The 15085-nt window shown below is 48.0% G+C and overlaps 1 protein-coding gene across 1 annotated transcript in view; it reads right to left on the reverse strand.

Annotated features, from left to right (window-relative positions):
- Positions 1-6411, reverse strand: part of GNB1 (G protein subunit beta 1) — a 105954-nt gene extending 99543 nt beyond the window's left edge. Inside the window, exon 1 of the mRNA XM_040325884.1 lies at positions 5978-6411. The gene's annotated coding sequence lies outside the window, so the exon portion shown is untranslated. The remainder of the gene's footprint in view (positions 1-5977) is intronic.
- Positions 6412-15085: the final 8674 nt, after the last annotated feature.

The raw sequence follows: 15085 nt of genomic DNA on the forward strand, positions 1-15085 counted from the left end.
GGCAGGTGGCACTTATTGATACTGGCAGGTGGCACTAACAGGTGGCACTGGTTGGCACTGACTGGCAGGTGGCACTAATTGGCATTGGCAGGTGGCACTGGATCGCACTGGCAGGTGGCACTGGATGGAAGGTGGCACTAATTGGCACTGGATGGTGGCACTGGTATTGCCACTGGTAGATGGCACTGGATGGCAAGTGGCACCAATTGGCACTGGCAGGTGGGACTGGTGCAAAAAAAAAAAAATATGGTGTCACCCCCCTCAGTACAGACCCCCTCTCCCTCCGCCTCCAGTATAGACACCCCCCCCCCCCTCCTGCTACAGGACACCAGAGAGCTGTGTGAGTCCCACGAGCGCGGGCCCCTCCTCTGTTGGCGTAAACAGAGGAGGGCCGCCGCACTGGGTGTACCAAGATGGCCACGGCTCCAGAGCTAGGCCAAAGCCGCGGTCACAGCATCAGGAAAGGCCTGCGGCTTCAGCCTAGCTCCGGATCCGTGGCACCGATATCAGCCTAATTTGGATAAAAATCAGCCGATGCCGATTTCTCCAAAACGGCCAAATATCGGCCTGCCGATATATTGGTCGACCTCTAATCGTGTGAACGGGCCATAAGCCTTAATGTACACAGGACGTTTTTACAACCTCTCCTGAAGGATTTAACTTGACAGATCGTAACCCACATTAAAAAAATGCAGTTTTGCCGCGTTTACATGACGCTTTTTTTTTTTTTTTTAATAGCCAAAACTAAAAACGTCTAAACGAACATGGCTAAAAGCGGGTAACCGTGTTTAGCGCTCAAAATGCCTCTAAACTCACCGACTGTACTATTTTTTTTGCTGTCCAAAAAAGGTGCATTGCCGGCGGTATAGCCATGGTTTCCCATTGCTTTTAATGGGAAGGATCGGTGGAGGAGCGGTAAACAACGCTCCACAGGCTAAACAACATGCACTGCATTGATGCAGTCACACAATTTTACAGTAACCATGAGATAAAACAAAGTTCAGGAATATTGCTTTATCCCATTGTTTTGCAAAACTGTGTACACTGCAAACTGTATGATTGAATCGGTTCTGATATCGCCGTTTTACTAACCTGACATCTTATTATTCTAAATAGAAAACCTTCATTTTGTTAGCACATAAAGATTCTAACTACCAGCAAGAATGAGTCCTTGCATTCAGGCTGGGTTCACACTGCATAGCAGGAGAATGTGACTGGCTCTCTATGGAGCCGGTTCACATATCTCCATAGCAGGTCCTGTGCTTTTTGCAGTCCGTTTCAGGTCCGAATTCAGTCCAAAATTTGAGCTGAAATCGGACATGAAACGGTGAACCAGGACGCACTGGACCCCTGCTGTGCAACGGATCAGTCTTGGGTGTGAACCCATCCTTAAAGAGCACCTGTCATTTCAGATCCATCATGGCAGCGCCTTAGCAGGCATCCACTCACCTGCTGCCAACCACGTCCCTCACCTTCTTGTGGCACTGCCACATCACCAGCCGTACCACTAAAGTGGATGGGACTGTCGTGAGTAAACAGCAGGTAAGAGGAGCCGCTGCAGGACAGAAATGACCGCTGCTTTTTAAAAATTATAATTCAAAATCGAGTTGATTTAAGTCAAGCCTTTTTACTAGCCATTTAAATCAAATCCACCCTGCTTTTTGAATCTGCAGAAAAACACCTTTTGATTTTACCAGAATCCCTTGTGACTTCCTGTACACTGAACTGATACAAAGCTGCTTTGCTTACCCAGCTATCTTCTCTGAACTACAAGACACCTCTTCGCTATATAATAGAAATGGGGAGAAGGTGCATTTGTCCAAATCTGGAGAGCAGCCTATGGTGACAACGTTGCTCTTTAATAGATACAGTGCAGTAATTATGTTGCCACTAAGACAGGAAGTGTGTTACTGGAAGGATTAACAGCGAAAAATAAACATGTAACTATTAAAAAATGGTTTGATCACACAATTGGTAAACAGACATGTATTTACACAAGTGGCTGGACTGCATCACCTAAAATGTTTCTCAAATAGATCACTAAACAAATGCTGGATGGATACAAAAAAAAACAAACAAAACAAAAACAAAAACAAAAACAAAAAAAAAACACAAATTCAAATCACTGCTGCAATCATACTGGTTTTAAATGCATACACTCCTGAAAATGACCGGCCAGGCACAGCACTGTCCTAGAGTCAATCGGGAAATAATAGAGCCATATTCACTCTGTACATGAAATGCAGAAGTTAGGAAAATATAAAAATCTACAGACACATGAGCAAGCAGTATCCACTTAACACCCCCTGAAGTTTTGTTCTTAAATCATCATCATGGATACGCCTGCCACTAGTATTGTGCTGTAGAGAGGGCAGACTACAAGAAAAATGCAGCACACAAAGATCAAAAATGCCCGCTGTTGTGTGCAGAAACTTGCCACTCGGAAAGCAGTAACAAAAGGAGATGCAAGGCCAAGACGGGAAGCAGGGCTGCCTTGTCATACAAGGAAGAGGAGTTTTACATGTAAAAACGAAATGCTGAGACGCCATCTTGTTGCAGTAACTGGGCCTAGATCTGACACTTCCCATTCATTCACCACTTAGAAGCAGCTACCTTCCAGCATTAACATTAACCACTCCCCTTTTCCCTTCAGCCAGATATGCATATATTATGTACAATGTGAGTTGTGGTAAACGCACTATCAACGTTAAATGTCTTCAAAAGGCTTTTTTTATTTTAATCTCCGGTAAATCAGACGCTTCAGGGCCATGTAAAAGCTGTCGATCATATGGGGCTGGATCTGACAGTTAGAAGTCAGCTTCCCCATTTTACCATTTCCTGTCAGAGCCGTACACAGAACAAAAGGGAAGATAAGCAAAAATTAACCTTGGCTGTACATTTACAGAGCTGAAAGCCTGGGCTGGCCCATTCCTGCATTCATCTGTCATACTTGGGCAGACAAAGGGGTTAATATCCCTTTCCATCTGTCAATACAAACGCCAGAGAGCAAGCATAATGTGTCCACACACCAAATGTACTTGGGAAACATCCTAATCGCAGACGGATCATTATCCTGCTGCAGAATGACAATGGTGCGATACAAATGCCAGGTACAGACCACAAAGCAGGCTGCAAGAAAGCCGCTATCTCAGTTCCCCCCCCCCATCCTCCATAATGCACACACTGACATTCCTGCTTTACAGGTCCCTCCCTTTTCCCTCTGCCTTGGAGGGTAAAATCCACCATTAAATTGCACCCACCGGCTCCGCCGGCACATAAATTATGCAGCACAACACCCAGACACGCAGGAAACTGGTCATGCATGTTCCATGCATACACAGATTTTTATCAACTGCAGGGTGGACTTAGCCAGCTAGATTTCCAATCGCAGTTATTTCGTTAAAAAATAAAAAAGATGCAGCTCTAACCTAGCAAGCAAATGTCTCTACAGTGCAAACGCCTGGTTACTGTAGTGTTCTAACAAAATGTCTCCACTAAGACACTCCTTCCAGCTTGTGTCCTCCACGGTACACCCCCACCTTGAAGCATTACTAAATTATTAGCCCACAAGCCAGGGGTAGAGGTTTCCTCCATGATGTATCCACCCCATGCTTTACAGATAAGCCCCCACCCCCAATATCGCCTCCATCCCACCCCCCAATTGCTACCACCATTTACTGCATTGTTTATGAAAGCTGCCAGCTCTCCCCATAGGAAGCAATGAGTCCCCCCCCCTCCAGCCCCGGTACATCGAGGGTTATGTGTGACATTAAAATTGAAACCACCATAACAAGAGGGAAGAAATATCCACGGCCCTTCGTTCCCCCACCCCTAAACAGCTGGCTTCCTCTCTGTGCGGTCTACTAAGGAAGGGGGGAGGGGAGGTCGGTGTGGGAAGAGGAGAGAAAAAAAAAGGAGATATAGCTTTCATAAAAGGATTAACCAGCTGATGGTGGGGAACTACAAGTCCCAGTATGACCTGGATATTATGAGCCTTGTAGTTCCACCACAGCTGTCAGCTCCTATTCTGACCATCTGTGACATGAAGGAAAAGGGTGATACTGTGCAAAATGTAATACATGGAGACATACATGTGTGATAGGGAAGGGGGCCTGTGCAGAATATGGGGGGTGGTGGCATAAAGAAAAATGTCCGATTATGCACCCATCACCAGGGTGAGTGCCAAAGAAGGGGGGGGGTGCTGTATGTAGAGGGCAGTACTATGGGAGGCTGATATGGAGATATGGGGGGGGGGGGTCAGGAGTTGGGTGATGTGCCAATAAGGAACAAATAAGGGGGCAGCATGTGGGATGGGGGTGCTATAGCAAAGGAAGAGGTACCGGGGAGGGGGTGTCTGATTAATCCCTGATGTCCAGATAAGGGGGGGGGGCAGGGTAAAAGGAGTGGGGTGCTGTATGTGGGTTAGGGTCGCCATGGTAGAGTGGGGTGCTATGCCTGAGAGCAGCATGTCAAGATTTGGGGGGTGCTGTCTGTGGGTGGGTTGAGGGGTCACCATGGTAGAAGGGGGTGCTATGACCGAGGGTTGCCATGACAGGGGGAGGAGTGTCTGATGAATCCCTGATGTCCAGATTGGGGGTATGTGGCATCACCATGGTAGAAGGGGGAGGGTTGCCATGACAAAGGGAGGGGGGGTCTGATGAATCCCTGATGTCCAGATTTGGGGGGGTGCTGTATGTGGTGTCACCATAGTAGGGGGGAGTGTTGCCAATACAGGGGAGGTGTCTGATGAATCCCTGATGTTCAGATTTGGGGGTCACCATAGTAGGGGGGTGTTGCCTGATGAAACTCTGATCAGATTTGGGGGGGGGTGCTGTATGTGGTGTCAACATAGTAGGGGGTGTTGCCATTACAGGGGAGGGTGCTGTATGTGGGGTCACCATGGTAGAGGGGGGGGGGGGTTGCCATGACAGGGGGAGGGGGCGTCTAATGAATCCATGATGTCCAGATTGGAGGGTGCTGCATGTGGGGTCACCATGGTAGAAGGGAGGGTTGCCATGACAGGGGGAGGGGGGTCTGGTGAATCCCCAATATCCAGACTTGGCGTGCTGTATGTAGGGGCACCATGGCAGGGGGTGGGGGCACCATGGTAGAAGGGGGGGTGCTGTATGTGTGGGTCACCATGGTAGAAGGGGGGGTGCTGTATGTGTGGGTCACCATGGTAGAAGGGGGGGTGCTGTATGTGTGGGTCACCATGGTAGAAGGGGGGGTGCTGTATGTGTGGGTCACCATGGTAGAAGGGGGGGTGCTGTATGTGTGGGTCACCATGGTAGAAGGGGGGGTGCTGTATGTGTGGGTCACCATGGTAGAAGGGGGGGTGCTGTATGTGTGGGTCACCATGGTAGAAGGGGGGTGCCATGACAGGGGGAGGGGGTCTGATGAGTCCCTGATGTCCAGATTTGGGGGGTAGGTGCTGTATGTGGGGGTCACCATGGTAGAAGGGGGAGGGTTGCCATGATAGTGGGTGGGGGGGTCACCACGGTAGGGGGGGTCACTGGGGTGCAGGGTGCTGTATGTGGGGGTCACCACGGTAGGGGAGTGGGGTGTTGTATGTGGGGGTCACCATGGTAGAAGGGAGGGTTGCCATGACAGGGGGGAGGGGGTCTGATGAGTCCCTGATGTCCAGATTTGGGGGGTAGGTGCTGTATGTGGGGGTCACCATGGTAGAAGGGGGAGGGTTGCCATGACAGGGGGTCACCATGGTGGGGTGCTGTATGTGGGGGGGTCACCACGGTAGGGGGTGGGGTGTTGTATGTGGGGGTGACCATGGTGGGGTGCAGGGTGCTGTATGTGGGGGGTCACCACGGTAGGGGAGTGGGGTGTTGTATGTGGGGGTCACAATGGTGGGGTGCTGTATGTGGGGGGTGGGGTGCTGTATGTGGGGGGGGTCACCACGGTAGAAGGGGGGAGGGTTGCCATGACAGGGGGAGGGGGCGCTCTTAGGCCGTGTCGTTGTTACCTGCTGTCCGCCCAATGTGTGACCATCCACGGCTGTCCAGGCTCTGCCCTCCTCAGCCCTGCTCTTCAGTCCGGCCCCAGGGGCTGCGATCCGCCGGCAGCGAGGCCCTTGGCGTGAACAGAGGAGGTGAAGGGCGGATGGACCGGGGGTAGGTGGGGGGGGGCGGGGAGGATGAGGGGAAAGCAGGAGGAGACGTGCTGCTGGGCGGTGACGGGGAGGGCGGCGGCCGCTTCCTTTTTCTCTCTCTCTCTCTTCTTTTTTCTCTCCTCAGTCGGCTCCCCTCCTTGGTGTGTCCCGTCCGCTCCCCGCACTGCCGCCTCTGCGTCCTACACTGGAGCGAGCCAAACACACGGCGCACCTCACACACAGCGTTCCCCTCAGATCCCTTCAGCCATCGAGCAGAGATGGGCGCGGTAACCCTGCGGACAGCGCTGGGAAACCCCACGCACGGGCGGGCGGGGCTTAGGGCAAGTGGGGGCGGGGGCCCGTGGGGACGACGTCAGCGCGCCGCGCTTCGGCTGAAGCACGCACATTGCCAGTGTGCTACCCTGGGAGACGGAGAGCGGAGATTTAGTGCTGAGGGGGTCAGAACCTGAGTCCAACTCTGTGAGCCTGGACAGACCGGTCTGTGACCTTACACAACTCTATTCAAAGTGAAGAGAAGTCATTTCCAGTGTAATAAATATCTACTGCTCATGGGGGATGCTGATACAGTGTAGCTGTGGTGGAAAGAGAACCTGTCATGTTTGTAACGCACCTCTAAGTTAGCCTTTGTTCACATCTGCACGTCACTCTGTACTCGTATTGTTTTTCATGCCACAGCATAGGGCAGTCCTACACACCACAAATATGCCACCTTTATTGGGAGCAGAGCGAGAAATGCCACCAGCACAACATGGATCTACAAAACTGGCTCAAAAGCTTTATTCAGCAATCACATCCATAGTTGTCAACATTTTCAAAAACAAATTGACGTAGGCGGAGTATTATACTAAATTGGGGCAGAAAAGAAAGAACGAGGGAGAGAGAAACATTAAGATGGAGGGAAAGAGGGATGGAGGGAGAGAGAAACAGAAAGAGGGATGGAGGGAGAGAGAAAGATGGATGGAGGGAGAGAGAGAGTGATGGAGGGAGAGAGAAACAGAAAGAGGGATGGAGGGAAAGAGAAACAGAAAGAAAGATGGAGGGAGAGAGAAAGATGGATGGAGGGAGAGCAAGAGTGATGTAGGGTGAGAGAAACAGAAAGATGGAGGGAAAGAGGGATGGAGGGAGAGAGAAAGATGGATGGAGGGAGAGCGAGAGTGATGGAGGGAGAAACAGAAAGATGGAGGGAAAGAGGGATGGAGGATGAGAGAAAGATGGATGGAGGGAGAGCGAGAGTGATGGAGGGAGAAACAGAAAGATAGAGGGATGGAGGGAGAGAGAAAGATGGATGGAGGGAGAGAGAAAGATGGATGGAGGGAGAGAGAAAGATGGATGGAGGGAGAGAGAAAGATGGATGGAGGGAGAGAGAAACATTAAGATAGAGGGATGGAGGGAGAGAGAAACAGAGATAGAGGGAGAGAGAAAGATGGAGGGAGAGCGAGAGTGATGGAGGGAGAGAGAAACAGAAAGAGGGATGGAGGGAAAGAGAAACAGAAAGATGGAGGGAGAGAGAAAGATGGATGGAGGGAGAGCGAGAGTGATGGAGGGAGAGAGAAACAGAAAGAAAGATGGATGGAGGGAGAGCGAGAGTGATGGAGGGAGAGAGAAACAGAAAGAGGGATGGAGGGAAAGAGAAACAGAAAGAAAAATGGAGGGAGAGAAAGATGGATGGAGGGAGAGCGAGAGTGATGGAGGGAGAAACAGAAAGATGGAGGGAAAGAGGGATGGAGGGAGAGAGAAAGATGGATGGAGGGAGAGAGAAAGATGGATGGAGGGAGAGAGAAACATTAAGATGGAGGGAGAGAGAAACAGAGATAGAGGGAGAGAGAAAGATGGATGGAGGGAGAGCGAGAGTGATGGAGGGAGAGCGAGAGTGATGGAGGGAGAGCGAGAGTGATGGAGGGAAAGAGAAACAGAAAGAGGGATGGAGGGAAAGAGAAACAGAAAGATGGAGAGAGAAAGATGGATGGAGGAAGAGCGAGAGTGATGGAGGGAGAGAGAAACAGAAAGAAAGATGGATGGAGGGAGAGCGAGAGTGATGGAGGGAGAGAGAAACAGAAAGAGGGATGGAGGGAAAGAGAAACAGAAAGAAAGATGGAGGGAGAGAAAAAGATGGATGGAGGGAGAGCGAGAGTGATGTAGGGAGAGAGAAACAGAAAGATGGAGGGAAAGAGGGATGGAGGGAGAGAGAAAGATGGATGGAGGGAGAGAGAAAGATGGAAGGAGGGAGAGCGAGAGTGATGGAGGGAGAAACAGAAAGATGGAGGGAAAGAGGGATGGAGGATGAGAGAAAGATGGATGGAGGGAGAGCGAGAGTGATGGAGGGAGAGAGAAACAGAAAGATAGAGAGATGGAGGGAGAGAGAAAGATGGATGGAAGGGGGAAAGATGGACGGAGGGAGAGAGAAAGAGGGATGGAGGATGAGAGAAAGATGGACGGAGGGAGAGCGAGAGTGATGGAGGGAGAGAGAAACAGAAAGATAGAGAGATGGAGGGAGAGAGAAAGATGGATGGAAGGGGGAAAGATGGACGGAGGGAGAGCGAGAGTGATGGAGGGAGAGAGAAACAGAAAGATAGAGAGATGGAGGGAGAGAGAAAGATGGATGGAAGGGGGAAAGATGGACGGAGGGAGAGCGAGAGTGATGGAGGGAGAGAGAAACAGAAAGATGGAGGGAGAGAGAAAGATGGATGGAAGGGGGAAAGATGGACGGAGGGAGAGCGAGAGTGATGGAGGGAGAGAGAAAGATGGATGGAGGGAGAGCGAGAGTGATGGAGGGAGAGAGAAAGATGGATGGAGGGAGAGCGAGAGTGATAGAGGGAGAGAGAAACATAAACAGAATGCTCACATCTAAAAAGCAGGCAAAAAAGATGCTAAATCCTGAAGAAACTGTGTAGGAGGGCAGTAAAAGCAGGAAGCTGAGCTGTGGTTTTATCAACACCACCCCATGACAGCCCACCTAAACTAGGGCATGTAGCCGCTCAGTGTTGTACACATGCCACAGCCACGATGCTTTGCTTCTTAGCCATGGCAATAATTAAGCACTTTTACCCCCTTCCTGCCCAAACCAATTTTCAGCTTTCAGCACTCTTACACTTTGAATGACAATGGCGTGGTTATGCAACACTGTACCCATACAACATTTTTGTCATTTTTTTTCACACTAAAAGAGCTTTCCATTGGTGGTATTTAATTACCATTGTTTTTTTTTTTTTTTTTTGCTAAACAAACAAAAAAGTTTCTGTTATAAAATTTAGCAAACAGGTCATTTTTCTGCTTCACTGATGGGCACTGATAGGCTGCACTGATGAGGCAGCACTGGTGGGCACTGATGAGGCTGCACTAATAGGTGGCACTGATGGGCACTGATTGACAGCACCGATTGGCACTCATTTGCAGCACTAATGGGCACTCATTTGCAGCACTGATAGGCAGCACTGATGGGCACTGTTGGGTGGATGACCATGTCTTGGTAGGTTTGCAGTTGTGACATACTCTTTCCATGTTCGGATGATGGATTGAACAGTGCTCCGTGAGATGTTCAAAGCTGGGAATATATCCCTGACCTGTCTGGTGTGTTCTTAGGCCTTTATGATGCTGTTTGTTCACTAAGGCTCTCTAACAAACCTCTGAGGGCTTCACAGAACTGCTGTATTTATACTGAAATTTAATTGCACACAGGTGGACTCTATTTACTAATCAGGTGATTTCTTAAGGCAATTGGTTCCACTAGATTTTAGTTAGGGGTATCAGAGTAAAGGGGGCTGAATACAAATGTTAGTTAGGGGTAATGCCCTGTACACACGATCGGTTCGTCTGATGAAATCGGACCGTTTTCATCGGACGAACCGATTGTGTGTGGGCCCCATCAGTTTTTTTCCCCATCAGTGAAAAGAAATAGAAACTGTTTTAAATTTTTCGTATGGTTAAAAAACCGATATAAAAAAAAAACGATCGTCTGTGGGGAAATCCATCGGTCAAAAATCCACGCATGCTCAGAATCAAGTCAAAGCATTGAACTTTCTTTTTCTCTGCACGTCGTAGTGTTTTACGTCACCGCGTTGGACACGATCGGATTTTTAACCGATGGTGTGTAGACAAGACTGATGAAAGTCAACTTCATCGGATATCTGATGAAAAAATCCATCGGTTCGTTTTCATCAGATGAACCGATCGTGTATACAGGGCATAAGAGTTAAAGCGGGGGTTCACCCTTAGAGGGCACTTTTCCCCCTTAGATTCCTGCTCGTTTTTACTAGGGGAATCGGCTATTTATTTTAAAATATGTGCAGTACTTACCCATTTACGAGATGCATCCTCTCCGTCGCTTCCGGGTATGGGCTTCGGGAATGGGCGTTCCTTCTTGATTGACAGTCTTCCGAGAGGCTTCCGACGGTCGCATCCATCGCGTCACGATTTTCCGAAAGAAGCCGAACGTCGGTGCGCAGGCGCAGTATAGAGCCGCACCGACGTTCGGCTTCTTTCGGCTACGAGTGACGCGATGGATGCGACCGTCGGAAGCCTCTCGGAAGGCTGTCAATCAAGAAGGAACGCCCGCTCCCGAAGACCCATACCCGGAAGCGACGGAAGAAGATGCAGCTCGAAAACGGGTAAGTACTGCTCATATTTTAATACAAATAGCCGATTCCCCTAGACCGAACGAGCAGGAAGCTAAGGGGAGAATTTTTTTTTTTTTACAAATGGGTGAACTCCCGCTTTAAGGGGGCTGAATACAAATGCACACCACACTTTTCACATATTTATTTGTAAGAAATGTTCAACACCATTGATCATTTTCCTTCCACTTCACAATTAGGTGCCACTTTGTGTTGGTCTAACATATAAAATCCCAATAAAATACATTTACGTTTTTTGGTTGTAACATGACAAAATTTGGAAAATTTCAATGGCTATAAATACTCTTTCAAGGCACTGTATACACAGTGGTAAATGACAGCTAAACACAATGAGGACGGGATATTACATGTGGATTGATGAAGGCTTCACCTCCCTCTAATTCTTAGGCCCCGTACACACGAGAGGATCCATCCGCTGGAATTGATCCGCGGACCGGCTCCAGCGGATAGATCCCCTGGTGTGTACAATCCAGCGGATCTGTTTCCGCGGATTTTTATCCCCTGGGATGGATTTCAAGCGGATAAAAATTTGAAGACATGCTTTCAAATCTATCCGCTTGAATCCATCCCAACGGATTGATCCGCTGGTCTGTACAGACTCACCGGATCAATCCGTCCGAATGGATCCCCCGCATGCGTCGTAATGATTTGACGCATGCGTGGAATTCCTTATATGACCGCGCCGACACGTCATCGCGATGGGATTTCGGCGCGGATTTCGATCCTATGGTGAGTACACTCCATCGGATCCAAATCCGTGGAAATCCTCAAGAGGATTTATCCGCGGAAACGGTCCGTTGGACCGTATCCGCGGATAAATCCTCTTGTGTGTACTAGGCCTAAGACACAGGTTGGAGGTGCGTGACACAGCCTGTGACTGGCAACAATCCACCCACACCATGTTATTATGAAAAAACAATACAAATTTGATTGTATATACAAATAAATATTTATTTGTATCATCATTTTAACTAGTTTATTGATATTAATTATTTATTTTTACTCTGTATTCCAAAGTTTTTTATTTTATTTTAACATTTGACCAGCAGCAGAAGCTCCTCCTGCTCATGTTTCTCTGCAGACAGGCTGGGGAATATATGGGTCATGTGACAGCTGTATATTGATTAGGAAAAAGGTACTTAGATTTTTTTTTTATTAAAATAAATACAGTGCCGACATCCATATACAGAAATAGAAGGGCAATGTAAATTAAACAGCATTAATATCACTTTAACCACTTCCCGACCTCCTCATGTACATATACGTCAGCAGAATGGCACGGACAGGCACATGTACGTACCTGTACGTTCTCTGCTAGACGTGGGTGGGGGGTCCGATCGGGACCCCCCCCGGTACATGCGGAGGTTGGGTCCGCTCGGGGAGCGATCCGGGACGACGGCGCGGCTATTTGTTTTTAGCCGCTCCGTCGCAATCGCTCCCCGGAGCTGAAGAACGGGGAGAGCCGTGTGTAAACACGGCTTCCCCGTGCTTCACTGTGGCGGCGCATCGATCGAGTGATCCTTTTTATAGGGAAGACTCGATCGATGGTGTCAGTCCTACAGCCACACCCCCCTACACTGGTAAACACACACACAGTGATCCCTAAATGTTACAGCGCCCCCTGTGTTTAACTCCCAAACTGCAACTGTCATTTTCACAATAAAGAATGCAATTTAAATGCATTTTTTGCTGTGAAAATGACAATGGTCCCAAAAATGTGTCAAAATTGTCCGAAGTGTCCGCCATAATGTCGCAGTCACGAAAAAAAATCGCTGATCGCCGCCATTAGTAGTAAAAAAAAAATGCAAAAAAACTATCCCCTATTTTGTAAACGCTATAAATTTTGCGCAAACCAACCGATAAACGATTATTGCGATTTTTTTTACCAAAAATAGGTAGAAGAATACGTATCGGCCTAAACTGAGGAAAAAAAAAATATATATGTTTTTGGGGGATATTTATAACAGCAAAAAGTAAAAAATATTGAATTTTTTTCAAAATTGTCGCTCTATTTTTGTTTATAGCGCAAAAAATAAAAACCGCAGAGGTGATCAAATACCACCAAAAGAAAGCTCTATTTGTGGGGAAAAAAGGACGCCAATTTTGTTTGGGAGCCACGTCGTACGACCGCGCAATTGTCTGTTAAAGCGACGCAGTCCCGAACTGTAAAAAACCCTTGGGTCTTTAGGCAGCAATATGGTCCGGGGCTTAAGTGGTTAATGGCACTTCAGTGTGATGAATCGGAACCTTAGGCTGGATTCACACCTATGCATTTTTAGTGCTTTTTGCATTTTGCAGGTTTGCACTAAAGTCCATTTAACATGGTTTCATATGGAACACGTTCTGTAGTGCAAATCTGCAAAATGCAAAAAGCACTAAAAATGCATAGGTGTGAATCCAGCCTTATGCCTTGTACACACGATTGGTTTTCCCGGCGGTAAAAAGAAAACCACAGGGAAAACCAAGAACCTGCTCGGTAGCTTTTTCCCCCTAAACACAGACGGTTTTCCCGACAGGAAAACTGCCATGAGAACTTTGGTCGGGAAACCCGGCCATGTGTATGCTCCATAGCAGTGTTTCCCATAGGAAAACTGCCAGGAAAAAGACAGCCGGGAATCCTGGCAGGAAAAAAGAGAACATGTTCTCATTTTTCCCACCGGGATTCCCGGCGGTTTTCCTGTCGGGAAAACTGCCATGGAGCATACACACGGCCAGTTTTCCCGGCCAAAAGCTGTCATGGCAGTTTTCCCGACGGGAAAACTGGTCGTGTGTACGAGGCATGAGCCTGGGCAGGTCTTGGTCAACCATGACTGAGTTGCACTGAACTTTGCACATCACAATCCAAATGTAGCCTAAAGTAACTGTTCTTCCTGCATTACAACTAAGTAGTTCTATGTAATACAACAGCCGGAATCCTAAACAAAAAAGGATAACATTCATTTCCATGTGAATTTACATAGGGTGCAATGTAACTTAAGCTGTATCCAAGATTTACATTTTGAAGAGTATGCAAATTATAACAAATACATTTTCAGTGGCTAATAAACACAGCTGTAAAAGGTTCTTGGAAATTCTGCACAGCTAGGTTTTACGTGACAGCACAGATTTGAATTTAACCTCTTACATTGGTAAACTCAGGATAGAATGCAGACTGGCTGAAGGAAAATAAACAAGGAGAGAAAGAACTGAGCTGGCCATACACATAGATGTTAACGAAATCTAACAAATTCCTTTAATCCTTTTAACAGCATAAATGGACAAATCTCCCACTGCGGCCACTATATTCTGACAGCTGGGGATGAGCTTCGAGTTCGAGTCAAACCCATGTTCGACTCAAACATCGGCTGTTTGACCGTTCGCCGAATTTCGAACATTATGGGTCGTTCGCGCCAAATTAGAGTGGTGCGTCACGCCCCATAATTCACTGCGGCATCGCAGTGCATTGTTGGCTGATGATTGGCCAAGCATGCACTATGACCCGCATGCTTTGGCCAATCACAGCATATGCATCTGTGCATTGCATTATAACACAGGTGTATTGTAGTGCATTAGGGTATTATTAACTTTGCATTACCCACGCACAATACTCTGCAATACCCCTGCCAGTACTCTGCAATACCCCCGCACAATACTCTGCAATACCCCCGCACAATACTCTGCAATACCCCTGCACAATACTCTGCAATACCCCTGCACAATACTCTGCAATACCCCTGCCAGTACTCTGCAATACCCCCGCACAATACTCTGCGATACCCCCGCACAATACTCTGCAATACCCCCGCACAATACTCTGCAATACCCCCGCACAATACTCTGCAATACCCCTGCCAGTACTCTGCAATACCCCCGCACAATACTCTGCAATACCCAACCAATACTCTGCAATACCCGGAAAATACTCTGGGAAAAAAATGCGTTTTAACCACTTCCTGCCCGCCGGCCGTCATATGACGTCCTTGAATTTGTGCAGGGATATCTGAATGATGCCTGCAGCTACAAGCATCATTCAGATATCATCTTTTTCAGCCGGCGATTCTCTACACCATAAGAATGATCATGGCGGCTGTTCCGCCTCTTAATCGTTCTTACGGGAGGTGAAAGGGGACGTCCCCCCTCCCATCGCCCTCCGGAGCTTCTTCCCACTCACCGCTACGATCAAAGCCAGGATCTTTTTTTTTTATTTATTTCAGGCTTCCAAGCCTTGAGGTGAGATGTGGGGTCTTATTGACCCCATATATCACTGTAAAGAGGACATTTCATGCTATATTCCTATTACAAGGGATGTTTACATTCCTTGTAATAGGAATAAAAGTGATCAAAACATTTA

This window comes from Rana temporaria, chromosome 10, assembly GCF_905171775.1.
Source record: "Rana temporaria chromosome 10, aRanTem1.1, whole genome shotgun sequence".
NCBI classification, from domain to species: domain Eukaryota; kingdom Metazoa; phylum Chordata; class Amphibia; order Anura; family Ranidae; genus Rana; species Rana temporaria.